The sequence below is a fragment of the Aplidium turbinatum genome, chromosome 15, assembly GCF_918807975.1.
Source record: "Aplidium turbinatum chromosome 15, kaAplTurb1.1, whole genome shotgun sequence".
In the NCBI taxonomy this organism is placed as follows: Eukaryota; Metazoa; Chordata; class Ascidiacea; order Aplousobranchia; family Polyclinidae; genus Aplidium; species Aplidium turbinatum.
In genome coordinates, this window is record NC_137486.1 from 9,014,007 (window position 1) to 9,027,827 (window position 13,821).

Here is a 13,821-nt window from a genome sequence, read left to right on the forward strand (position 1 = left end):
GACTAGTAAAACATTACAAACAGCAACTTATTAGTTGCAAATGGCATAGACTTTTACTCTCCATTAGCTACAGACAAATGTCACACACAAACTTGCCGGCGCCATTGTATGCTGAGCACTTATCATGACACCATTGTTTACATGAACCGCATTCGATCCAATCTTCTTTGGGTGGATGCTGATACAGGGCACGACAAAATATGCATTTCTGCTGTACATTTTGCTGCTGTTTTTTCTTAGGTTGTGATTTGTTATATTTTAATATCTTTGGTTTATTTTTGGTACAATTCTTGGGACTTTTATTGCGACTCAGATTTTTAGCCATCAAATTCTGTTTAAATGGAGATGAAGTTAAGATTTCTGATAGCTTGCCTTTTCTTTTTCGGCAAGTGATTTTAGCATGTGGTAGAGGAGAAATATCAATAACTGATACTCTATCTCCATTTTTGCAAGGTTGCAAAAGACCACTGCATCCAAGCTCACTTTCAAGCAATTGATTGTTACTGCAGTCTGCAATGCTTTCAGCAGGTTGATCATTCCCTCCTGATGATTCATTCTCATTTGTCGCAGTAACAGAGCCAGAATGTGTATGATTGTTACTGCAGTTTGCAATGCTTTCAGCAGGTTGATCATTCCCTCCTGATGATTCATTCTCATTTGTCGCAGTAACAGAGCCAGAATGTGTATGATTGTTACTGCAGTTTGCAATGCTTTCAGCAGATTGATCATTCCCTCCTGATGATTCAGTCTCCTTTGTCGCAGTAACAGAGCCAGGATGTGCATGATTATCAGGTTCAAGGAGATTTTCTTGGGGTGGGTCCTCCACTTCAGTAACTGTTGCTGGAGCATAGTCATCATCATCAAACACATGTGGGTTGAATGGTGAGATTCCAGCTGCTTTAATGCCATTAATAGCTTTTTGCATAGTGGCCGCACGTTCATATGCTTTACTAACCAACTCTGCCACATCAAAGTCAGTGACACGCTTGCCCGGGTGATTAACCAGCCATTTGTTGATTTCTTGGCTGTAATAGGTTTTTAATGGTCCAAAGAATGTTTTGTCCAATGGCTGTGATTTATGTGAAGAGTGTGGAGGAATCGATAACATTATGATTCCATGTTGACGAGCAAAGTTGACTGCCTGTAAAGAAAGATGACTACAAGTGATTGTCCAAAATTAACAGAAACTTATTTTCTTTTGATGAACTGACAAAACTTTGGAAATGTAACAACCACTGGAGAAACAGATCCGAATCAATCCAACCAGAAGAAGATGCAAAACCTTTTGATCCTTGTGGAGAACACCTCATCAATGCATCAACCATGCGTTTGCGCGGAAATATAAAAACCGGAGGGATGTAATGGCCAATTGCAGAAAAACATGCAACTATGGTTATCGTTTTGCTTCTCTCAGCACTAGTTAATTGTCCAACTTGTTTGCATCCTTTTTCAGCTAAAATTTTAGATGTTTTTTGAACAGAAGATATTCCTGTTTAATCAACGTTAAATATTTTGTTTAGAGTTAAATCGTTTTCTTTTAGAAGATTTTCCAAATGGTCAAAAAAAATTTCACTTGAGGCTTGTTAAATCCAGTAACTCTTGAAAGACTGGTTGCTTCAGGTTGACGAATACTGATGTCTGGATGACGTTGTAGAAATTTCCTCAGCCACTCTTCAGCTCTTTTTTTGGTAGCGTTAAATGGGATTCTGATATTATTAGCCTTGGCCAACTCAAAGGCTAGTTCACACAACTTCTCGGCACTTAATCCAAAAAACATTTTTTGCATTTTTTTGATGTGCTCAACTAGTTCTGATTCAAAATGATCTGGCAAAGCTGTTTCAAAGCGTCCAAGTTTAACTTTGCCTGGATTAGAAACGTTATTATTCATTCTATTCATTCATTCATGTTTTTATTATTCCCCTCTATATTCACTTTTTGATACATTATATTTTTTGCTGCATCTTTGAGAGACAATTGTTTGTCTTTTACATCGGTGGTTCTTAACCTTTCGACACTGCCGGACCGGTAAAATTAGAAAAATCCTTTTACGGACCGGTATCCAGAGTATCGAAGACACGTTTATTTTAGTAGAGGTACCGGAGGAAATTTAAAAAAAAAATTGACGCAAAACTATGCTCATATATTCAGCGTAGCCTACTCTAATATTTTGGTGTGTACTGGGACCAAATTTATTTTAAAGTTGCTTGTATAAAATATTTTTGCCTCTGAAATTGAAATTCAAAGTGCTGGTTTGTACGATCAGTTTGAACAATACCACTTCTACAAATAAGATTGAAATAAACAGAATGGACTACCATAAAAATATTGTTGCTAATCATATTCAAACTCAGCGCTACTAAAAGACGCTTTCCCACAAAAGAATATGAAATACGCGTGCGGAATAACATAAAATCCTAAATCAACATAATCGTTTTTTGGTGCCAGAAATTAGAAAAACAAAACATTAATGTACAAGAGTTACGAGTATTTAATGTGAAATTTGCTGCTGTTTCGTTGCTAATATTTGAGATAAACGCGGCTGCAACGAAGTTTCAGAGAGACGAAGTGCTGCATTGACATCCAATCGATTACTCTGCTTGGTTTTGATTAGAGACAAAGAAGAAAAGCTCTTCTGGCATAAGTAAGTTGTCGAAAATATCATTAACAGTTTGATCGCTTTGTGACTGAGAGATGGATATTCGTTTTCAAGAGATATCCAGGACCAGAACTGAGACAGCGTTTCCTTCTTATACCGTGTAAGCAGAGTGGTATCAGAAGACAATTCAATCAGGCGTTCTTTTTCACTGGAATTAAGGTTGCATGTATTGACATCTTCAATGAAGGGATCATTGATCCAGAGGTTTCCTTTTCGGGGATTCTCTTCTTCTGGGAAATAACGTTGAAAGCTGAGAGTTAACTCCTTTAGGTGTTCACTTACAAGAATTATCAATTCTTTGCTAATGTTGTCATCGACATTTTTCAAAATGTCGTTTATAGTTGGAAACATTTCGATGTCTCCTCTTTGCACACGACTTTCCCAAAATGCCAGCTTCTTTTTGAATGCATCGGTTTTGTTTCTCATAGTAAAAACATTCGTGTTAAACCCTTGAAGAGAAAGGTTAAGCTCATTTAAGCGGCCAAATATATCCACCAAGTATGCAAGCTTACTCATCCACATTTTATCGATTAAAAATTCTGTTAATGGAGAGTTTATCTCTTGTAAAAACTGTTTTGTTTCTTCCCTGAGTTCAAACAATCGTGACAGAACACGTCCTCTTGACAACCACCGCACTTTTGCATGAAACAGAAGATGCTGATGCTGCGAATCCATACTTTCACACAGCAGTTTGAACAGCCTGGAGTTCAAAGCTTGACTACGAATTTGATTTACGATTTTCACCGTGATATCCAGCACAGTTTTAAATTCAGAAGAGAGTTTCTTTGCAGACAAATGCTCTCGATGAATTATACATATGTCTTTGTGACTGACTGCTTTTATTCTGGCAACCACACCAGAGCGACATCCAGTCATGCTCGCAGCTCCATCTGTACAATGTACATACTCCTACGCAATTTTCCCAGTCTATGCAATGCTCATAAAAATACTCATTAAGAGACCTAAAAATCTCAGAACCGGTGGTTTTACTAGGCAAGTTAAGGCAGCAAAGCAGTTCTTTAAAATCCTTTTCCCCTTTGTAACGCACATAGTAAAGCAGAATGGCACAATTACTCACGTCAGTCGATTCGTCGAGTTGAATTGCAAAATGTTTTGACTTCTTTATTTCTTCTATAAGCTGCTTTTCAACATCCATTGCCATATCTAAAGTCCGTTTTTGAACTGTGTCATTCGAAAGCGGTATCGCCTTAAGTTTTTGAGCTGCTTGAATACCCAAAACTTCTTCAGCGGCAGCTAAGATGCAAGGTTTTACTAGCTCTTCCCCAATCGTGAACGGCTTCTTTATTTTTGATATTTTAAGAGAAATTGCATACGATGCACGAAGAAGAGATTTTTCGGTGGTTGTCATCATTGTTATTTGATTTTTCTGACTTCTCATCTCGCTGAGTTGTCTTTGAAAATAATCCAGCGGTTTACCTTCGAGATTGCTATGCTTCGACAGAAAGTGACGAGAGAGTATTGAAGGTTTCATTGCATCATTTGATAGAATTTGGGAGCATACTAAACACAAAGGACGTGGCAATTCTTCCGTATAAGGAGCTACAGTAAAACCAAATTCTAAGTATTTCAAGTCGTACTGCCTGATGAACTCCCCTTTTCTTCGTTTCTTGGTCCCTTTTGTCAACAAATCAGCACCTTTCTTTTTTGTAATTTGCTGTAATTTTGAAGTACTAGGTCTAACATCTTTCACTTTCAAAAATGTTTCTGTTTGTATTCTTAATACTATCCGTTTGATTAAAGAACCGCAAAATGCCTTGTTTGGTTGACTCCATTTCAAACTTACTTAAAATTTAGGCCTAATCTTTGGTTGGATTTTATTTGCGTTATTTACTGAGACAACTAGCATAAGCAGTGTTGCCAACCACACTTAATGAATGGGTACCAATTTTTTTCTAAATGAGTACCAAATTGATAAACAGAGTACCAAATTTTTTTCACCTTTAAAAATAACAAATTTTTATCCACTTTATTAGCGCAGAACAAAATTATGACCATAATTCTTTCCATCGAGTTTTTTTTCTTTCAGACAAAGTTTAACTTTTTCTGTGCAATTCGCTCTTATCGTATCGAGCCAAGTCAAATCAATGTGGATTGACAGGAAGGTTACAAACTTTACAGGAGCTGAAATCTTTTTTGTCTTTGTTATTTACCAGGCTAGATTCAGGTGGGCTGCACGACCAAGTGAATTCAATTTCCCATGTTTCAAATGCCTACGATTTTTATGATAGCATTTGGTTGCTTTAACTTTTGCCATACACCATACAGCAAAACATATTTGAACAGTGAAAGTGTACGCAATTTTCCATCACTTTCGAGCAATTGCCTCATGGAAATATAGTAATTCGCTCCACTGAGTTGGCGAATGCGTCCAAAGCGACCTTCGATGGTATCAGATTGAATTTTTTCCAGCAGAACATATTTAAATCCACAAAAGTTAAATACGTGTTTAGTGAGGGCAGGTAAGGCTCTGCATGTTTGCCACAAAGCTAGGAAAGTCTCCTTTGTCAATCCTGGCATCTGAAACAAAAAAGGAACACTATATATAAGGGCAAAAGTGCAGGAATACTGTTTTTTGTTCATGTGTTAAATTTGTTAATTAATCATGCCACATCTAACAGTGATAGATATTAGATACTAATTACAACTTATGGTTTGTGTAAGCAATAATAATAAACAGAGATTTTTACTTTTGCATAAAAAGTCATTTAGTTGGAAAGACAAGTTATATAGCCTATATGAACAACTTTAAAGGTACCTTCCACAATATGGATAGATTGGATACACAGTTTTAGGGGACAGAAAGAAAAATATATGTACTTTGCAATCAGTAATAATTAGGGCAAGTAAAAGTCGATTAAAAAATTTCTGTGTTGTTTAAAGCTTATGAAACATCTATAGCTTATGCTTTAGGTTGATACTTTCCGAGGGCACACCCATGCAACATCTGTGTGCAGGTTATGAAAAATGACTCTTCATTTTTTGGAAAGAAATTGGCATAAGGCAAAAACTGTAACTAGGGCAACTAAAAGTCAACGGTCAAACTTTTTTCTGCCCTGGTTACAGATTGTAAAATGTATACAAACTAAAATTCAGGCTGATACGATAAAAGATGTTTCAAAGCTTTTAGAAAATAAATAAGTAGCACCCATCAGTACATCAAAATTTAGACACTAAAAAGCCAAAACTTTAAATGTTTGCATCCAAACATTGGTTGATCTGGTGATCACTCTGATACATCATAGTGAAGCCAACATTTGTCATTTTTAACCACGTTTGATACTAAAAATTGCTTACCAGTGAGGTTTCCCAAACAGATACACATTCTTCAAATTCTAAAAGAAAATCTAATTTCCAATCATTAGGTGATTTGACTGGATCACGAGCAATATCACGTTTATTCCTTCCAATGGTAGGTGATGAAACGTTTAAGATGGACCAAAACTTTGCGAAAAGTTCCAATACAGCAGCTGTTTCTAAAAATCCATACTGTTTGAGGGCTGCTATTGTAGATTTATGTAATAGTGAAAGAGCAAGTTTAACATTCACTTTCTCGATTGACTTTGGGTTTAAGCAGTCTCTGACAACTTGTGTGTAATTCGTAATGGCTTGTGGTATTCATTGTTATACACAGCACGCTCATCAGAAAAACGTGCAGTGAGAGTTTTAGACAAAAGAGGGGGCATAGCAGGCAATTTAAATATTTTTTTTGTTAGAAAGTTATTGTAGATGTTCTTTATAAGATGAGTGGGATCGAATATTAAAAAGACTTCTCCACCACAATTGCTTTTAAATGAATTTTTCCAATTTCCATTGCATAAAAAGTGCTTGTAAAACTTTCGGTTTGCTGCAGCATTGTCTACAGATATTGCAACTACATTAAACCCAACATCATGTAGAAGAACAATAATTTTATCAAAGCACTGTTTTTGCACTTCTGCTTTAAGATTTTTAACTGGGTGTATGGCAATCATATCTTGGTACCCACTGGACAATGACTTTATCATAAAGCACAAGGCAGTTGTAGCAATTTGGCAGTCACTAGTCAGTCCAAAGACTTGCCCTCCAGCTGCTTCGATTCTTTTCGATAGATAAATTTCATCAATCATAATGATGACATTTCTGTCAAAGGAGTTTAGTTGTGAAAAGCGAAGACGCAAATATTGTTCGTCATTTAATCCTTTTCTACAATCTAAATTAAGAGTTATTTTTTTCAATGTCTTTGTCGAAGGCAGTATTAAAATTTGTTCTTCTAACAGCCTTTCATATGCCTTTGGACTTGTTGCAAAGATGATGTCACCAGTAACCCAGGTGAATATCTTCTGTGATATTTGTTACTGAAAAGCAACTCGATTTGTTCTGAAAGAAATTTAAGAAAGGAAATTTCTTTTTCATTTTCTGCAACAGAAAGATAGCTTATGATTGCCTCAGTGATGTTTGATTTTAATTGATCCACTGATTGTTTTGCATCAGTTTTTGTATCTTTGGCAAAGGCCATCAAGTTGGATATTTGTGAAAGCAGTGTCACTTTACTACTAAGCAAAATGTGCTTATATGCTGATGAACAAATGACTTGCTGATGTTGATGCACTGTAACTGTCAGATCATTATTGACAAAAATTGTTGCTGTGATGGAAGGAGGTTGTTGTTCTGACAAATAAATCAAGTAGGCCAATGCTCCGGTGTCTGACTCATAAAGTAAAAACTTTTAACGTTTAAGCTCTTCCGGTAGTTTAGCTAATAAGTCAGCAAAATTTGTAATTTTATCTTTTTGCAAAAAATGTTCACAACGTTCCTTCAACCGAGCTGCTTCATTTGCATGTCGAGAAAATGATGTTGAGAGACCAGAACGATTAGGGGTACTTTCATTGGTATAATATGCTGGCAAATTTTGAAAAACTGACGGGTACGCATTGTCTTTCAGCCTCCTTTTTATCAATTTTGATGTTACTCTTTTTATTTTGCGTCTACTTTTGTGATCAGCAGATTCATCCAAAAAATCTGAAGGCTGAAAATGCAGAGAACAAAGTCGAGAATACTTAGTTGGAGTAAAGTCTTTTCTTCCCAATCGTTTTAACCAAGTCTGAAGCAGTTCCTTGTTATTCAACGGGAATGAATGAAATGTCACATTTACATCTTTGCTTTCTCCTGTGTAACTTGAACGACAGTTCAAGTTAACTTGAAGTTAACAGACTCCTGTGTAACTTGAACGACACCATCGTAATATCTTAACTTTAAGCTGGTAACAAAACACTGTCATTAGTTGCGAAAGCATAACAGAATCGACATAGTTAAAATAATGGTACCATTTATTTGTCATGGCTTTGCCACTACTAAAGATTTTTGGTAACTTGAATTTGTCTATTTTGAATCAAAGATAGCCAAGAATTTGACAACATTGTTACATGCCATATCAATGGTTGTGATAACTCAATATTGCAACCAGAATTTCTTAGACATTATTTTCAGAACCAGAAGTGGTTTCGTACTGTCTTTAATAGCCTACAACCTGAACTAGAATCAAACCAAGCTTATCAGAAGCATTGGTAAGAACATAAACTACCCTACCAGTAGCTTGTGTACAATGTGTAGGCTACTGAGCTGGTACAAGCATAGCCTATTACATCAAGAAAAGTTGAACTAGGGTACTAGGCTAATGTGGTGCCGAGGAACAGACTGCAGACCACATCATCAATAACTGTACCATCTTCAAGCCACCTAACGGAATGGAAGGTCTGCGCGTCATGGATGATGAAACCAAAAACTGGCTGCTCTCTAGTAGCCTTCCAGTGTAGTCCGGAAACATCTTGAGTTTGGGCTGGTAAAAGGATAGAGTAGACCCTCGGCCCCAGAGGCTTGCACGATGACGAAGCGCACGGTTAATAGGTCCACCCGCTTATTAAGCCCAATTTGGTCCATTCCGGAATTACTGAAGGTATAGGAGTGGTAGAAAAGTGTCTCTCGCAGCCAAAATCGTCCGGTCCCGATGTGGCCTTAATAAGTGGGGACGACCGTATTGGAATTGATATTAATTTGCAAAGTGTTTTGCGCAAAATTATATGCTTCCGAAACGTTTGGGTCGCGAAGACTTCGAACCATTGCTTTTTGGGTCGCACCAAAAAGTATTTGCGGACCCCTGATCTAGCCTACATAACCACACGATAAATTTCCTGTGGATTTGTTTTATAAACCCAAGTTTGGATGATCACTATTTTTCTGTTTGCGTTCCAAGCAAAACAAACGTGCTGTTGACATTTCACAAATGGAAGCTAGACGAGCGCATGCGCGAGCGGCGATTCGCTTGGCCTCATTTTGGGCAGCGCGCTTTTAAATTTCTACTGGCTTCCTGTCCAGATGCTATTATAGCGACGTCCACGCCTCGCTACACTGCTACAATATAGCCTCACAGGAGAACATTAGAAATGGCATAAAATTATGCCTACATAAGCAAAATGCGGAAACAACGAAGCGAAACATTGATTTATCGAAAAAACTGAACAAATGAAGCCAACTTTTTGGCGGACCGGCAAAAGATTATCGCGGACCGGCGGTTAAGAACCACTGTTTTACTTCTTTTATGGCATTATGTAGCTCTTGTTCGGAGTATTTTCCAACATCTGCTTTACGTTTATATATTCTTATCATGTTTAATTAGATCTAGGCCAATTAGAATAGATCAAAATCAAATTCTACAAATATAAGTTGTGTAATGATTATAATAAGCTAAACCCATGGTCTAGGCTTAGGCTACAAGCATTGGAATCACCATCCAACAGCAACCAAGCCATTAAACAATCACTCACTGCTTCAGTACATTTATTTATTTATAGGCCCAAGTATTGCCACAGGCAAGATTGACTTTGGGTCTATATTAAAACAGTAATGGAAATATACATACACCTCAACTGTCCCTGCTTGCCCCATTCTACATGTCCCTCTTTGCCCCAAGCTAGTCCATTAAGAAAAATTAACTTAGCTTGCTTTGTCTCAAACCCATGACCTAACAAAACATATCATCACAAACTTCAAATATTACAGTAATAACTGGCCATTGTCGTTTGAAACATTTCACCCCGTAACACTTCATCAAACTCAAAAAGTTTTATTTCAACTTTTTAAAATTAGGTGCAAAACCGACTATCAACAACCGCTGTTACCTCAAATAATTTTTTGTAAATCAAATTACATCTCACGCCAGTCATTCAAACAGAGTTTCCGATGAAAACTTTTTATTTTAATTTTATTTTGTACGGTATTTTAGGAGAATTTTGACTGTCTCTCTTTACCCCGCTTTCCCCTATGTTAAACTGAGTTTTCTATGCCGATTTTAGACAATTACATTTCTTTTTTGAACTTGATATATATATAATTACATATAATAATTTTTTTACATATAATATACAGTATGTAATAATATATATTGTATAGTAACCTTGTAAGATACGCTCATTTATAGTTTATGTCCAATTGTTCTTTGTTGCGATCAATAATAATTCATTTGGTGTTTTTTTCAATCTTCTATCGTATAGCCTACCTGATGTTTGTATTGTAATAGATGGATTTATTTAAAATAAATAAAGGTTTAACTTCGAGAGAAACAAACAAAAAGTTTGTGCTGAAGCTCAAGTGGTAAAAGCTTGAGTGCAGTACCAATATCGCTGTTACGTTTATTTATAACTAGAGTCGCCGAGTGATATAGCTTATCATCGCTGACATATCAAAGTTCTACACCCGGCAAAGTTCGATCGATTGTGGGCTTCTATATCCACGGACTGAGAAAGCTTTTTTGAGAGCTTATCCTGGCAGTTTTTCATATAGCCTACTTGTAGAAGCTTTAAACCACTGACCACCCAGCCCCAGTCACCGAGTTTGTATTGACAGTGAAGTTTCCGATTGTTGAAGTGCTGTTGGCTGTGAATTATTCCATTCACTAGGTGCCGCTGAATGGAGAGCAGTCCTGAAATTAGTGTTGGGACCCCGGGAAATCCCGATCCCGGAATCCCGGGATTTTAACCCGTTTTTCTGATCCCGATCCCGGGATTAATTTTATTAAAATCCCGGAATTTCTAGAAAACATCCACAAAAGCTGATGTAGCGCCATATCGCTTGACGCTCATATTATTTTGGTTTTAAAGTAGCTTTACAATATTAGCTGGTTGTCTTCGACATTCCACATTAGTGTGATAATAATACCAACCATGGCATAACAATGTACAGTACTACACAATCGCTTCAGTCGTAGCATAAGTGCAACTGGAGATTTTAGCGTTAAAACGACCAGTTGTGCCATGGTGCTGTTAGGACAGTTTTGGTAATTCTGCACTAGCTTTTTGCGAAAGAGAAGTTAAAATGTAGTTCAGAAAGGCGAATTTTGAAGATTTAAGTTTAAAGAGAAAATCCGAGGCGTTGCAAAACTTTTTATATTGTAAATGTACAGAAAAAACAAAATGTAACTTCTGTCAAGTCGTTTTGAAGAAGCTTCAGCGTCCAGTGCGAAGGGATTAATAACTAAATTCGGAAATTTAGCAAAGACTTGAATAAAGCTTTAGGTTTTGAATCGACGAGCGTCGAAATGTTGAACTAGTTCACCTTTTTGGGTACCCTCAAGAAACCTTCCTACATTGATCAATCGCAGGATCAGCTTGGTCATAAAATAAAACGTCAGAAAATCGCTGCTCTGGCCACAAACGTTCTTCAAAGATTGTTTCCAAACCCAACTGTTGAATTGGCTCGAGTCTCTACAGAACAGCATGAAGATGCCATTACAGAAGATAGTAGCCATGACACTGAAATGACTTTAGCTCAAGAGTCGCGTGCTTTCGTAGCAGAAGATGAAAGTGAAGAAGCACAAAACTGTGATGCCGGCGCTCGAGTAAGGCAAAAAGAAATGCTGTTATATGAAGCAAGCGAAAAAAGGCCAGAAAACCTAAACAATATATATGAGGCATCTGGCATTGAAAAGTATTAAGCCAACATCTGTTGAGGCTGAACGTGCATTTTCAGCTCTTCGATATTTTGCCAGCAAAATTAGAAATCGTCCGATGATAGGCTACTCTCGATGCTCTCATGTTTTTGCGTCAATATTACAATAAATAAATGTGGTTTGTGTAGCTTGCATGTGTATTTTCCTACTTTGCTAATCCCGAGAAATCCCGGGATTAAGGAGTAAAAATCCCGGGAAATCCCGATCCCGGGATTTCAAATTTGATCCCGAAATCCCAACTCTACCTGAAATGCGTTGGTCGAGAGTCGAACCAGCGCCGCGTGATCTTGCAGTTTGCTCGTTGATAAAGTCAGGCGCTTAACTCACTAACCTATCGGGCGGACAATTAATTTAAGCCTGAACACCGCGTCAAGGTGTCGCCCATCATCCAGGTTTCTCTTATTTGCTGTTAGATCAGACAAGGAAATCCTTTGCACAGTTAACATATAATTGCGGTGATGAGGCAAACGAAACTGAACTAAACTCCCAATACGTCAATAATTACATCTTGGAGGATGACAATGTGACTTTTTTAAAATCTGGATAATCCCGCCTTGCCCTTTCTACACAATGAAGAATTACATTTCTTTCTTCATAATTCTCACTTCTCGGTCTGCCACAACGTTTACAACTTTGATGCTGCTTGTCAGCATTAAGCAAGTACAGTATAACTCGGTTAATCCGGATTCGATTTGACCGGCGATTCCATCCGGATTAGGCGAAGATCCGGATTAACCGATGACGGTTTTTATCAAGCCTGACGTTACCTAAATAGAAGGGTATCGGTAAAAATCACCGAAATTGAACGCATTAGTGTGGTCATCTGTCAATTCCGAGACGCGCGATCACCATATTAGCGATAGAATTCTTTTGAAATGCAGTAGCCTATGCATGTAAAACGATTGTATTTCTAGACTCTGCGTCTAACGCAAGAACACACTGGCAAAAGTTATATCTTCAGACATGCGTGTCGGAATAATTTGTAGTCACTCAAAACTTTTGAAAACAGTTACGGAAGACGAGTTTCTTTGGAAAACTTACAAAAAGTCAAACAAAGTCTTCTATTGGAAAAACATCACCGACATACCGCCGAAAATTTCACCGACATCTTTTCAAGTTACAGTACGAGCTTGGGCATTTGCGCACGAATTTTGCGTTAGGAGGGATTACTGTTCATGAAAAGAAGAAATCCGCAATAATTTATTGCGTCACATTAACGGAACATGAGATAAGAAATTTCTCGCAATAAGCCACGTTACGTTTTAGCATAAAATGGCAAAACTGTCTGGAAAATCCGGATAAAGCTATAGAGAAAGCGCAACTTTTGTCCGGAATAGGCGAAGATCCGGATTAAATAATCCGGATAATCCGAAGCTGTTTCTTAAGAAAAAGATTACAAATCATTTGTACTTCCAATTTCATCCGGATTAGGCGAAGATCTGGATTAACCGAATCCGGATTAACCGAGTTCTACTGTATTTCTTTATCCTCCGTGGAAAGCTGATGTGAGCATAAAGCGAATGGTACCAGCTCTTCTGTCAAATACCACAATATCCGTGAAGGCTTGTACGGCAACATTTACAATTCCCGAAATTTCAGTTACAAAGGTATACTCAAGCATTTTCTTATAAAAAGATAAATCATTGACAGTCGCTTCAGAAGCAGTGGGACACTGGAACAAGCAAGGACCATACAAAATAGCAACAAATTTTCAGATTTGTAGAAGACTTTGCAAAATGTGTGTCTCCAAGTCTAGTTGGTTTCGCAACAGCAGCATCTTCAAAGCGTAAATAGGTGTTGACATCCACACAACTACCCAAAAAATCATGATGTTCATTTGGCTCCACAAAAGCCAGTGTTTCCTTCGGTCTCTGCTGACACAAAATTGCATGAATTTGTTGGTGCAAGATCTACTTTATCGTGTCATAGGCTACAATTCAGTATGGGGGACATTGCTTTCTTGAAGTATGCAGTAGAAAGATGGCCGGAGTTTCAGAACTATAAAAGATTGGAAAAAGTGATAAAGAGTATCAAAGTTGTAAACTATGCGGCATACCGAGGAGAGAGAATTATGGAAGAGTACAAAGGAATTTTAACCCATGGTGCAGAAGAAAGAAATGTAATTCTTCATTGTGTAGAAAGGGCAAGGCGGGATTATCCAGAT

General features: G+C 37.5%; 1 pseudogene; it reads right to left on the reverse strand.

The window, feature by feature from the left end:
• Positions 1–2,488: 2,488 nt before the first annotated feature.
• LOC145783944 (SCAN domain-containing protein 3 pseudogene) lies at positions 2,489–4,028 on the reverse strand (annotated as a pseudogene).
• Between the last annotated feature and the right edge of the window lie 9,793 nt (positions 4,029–13,821).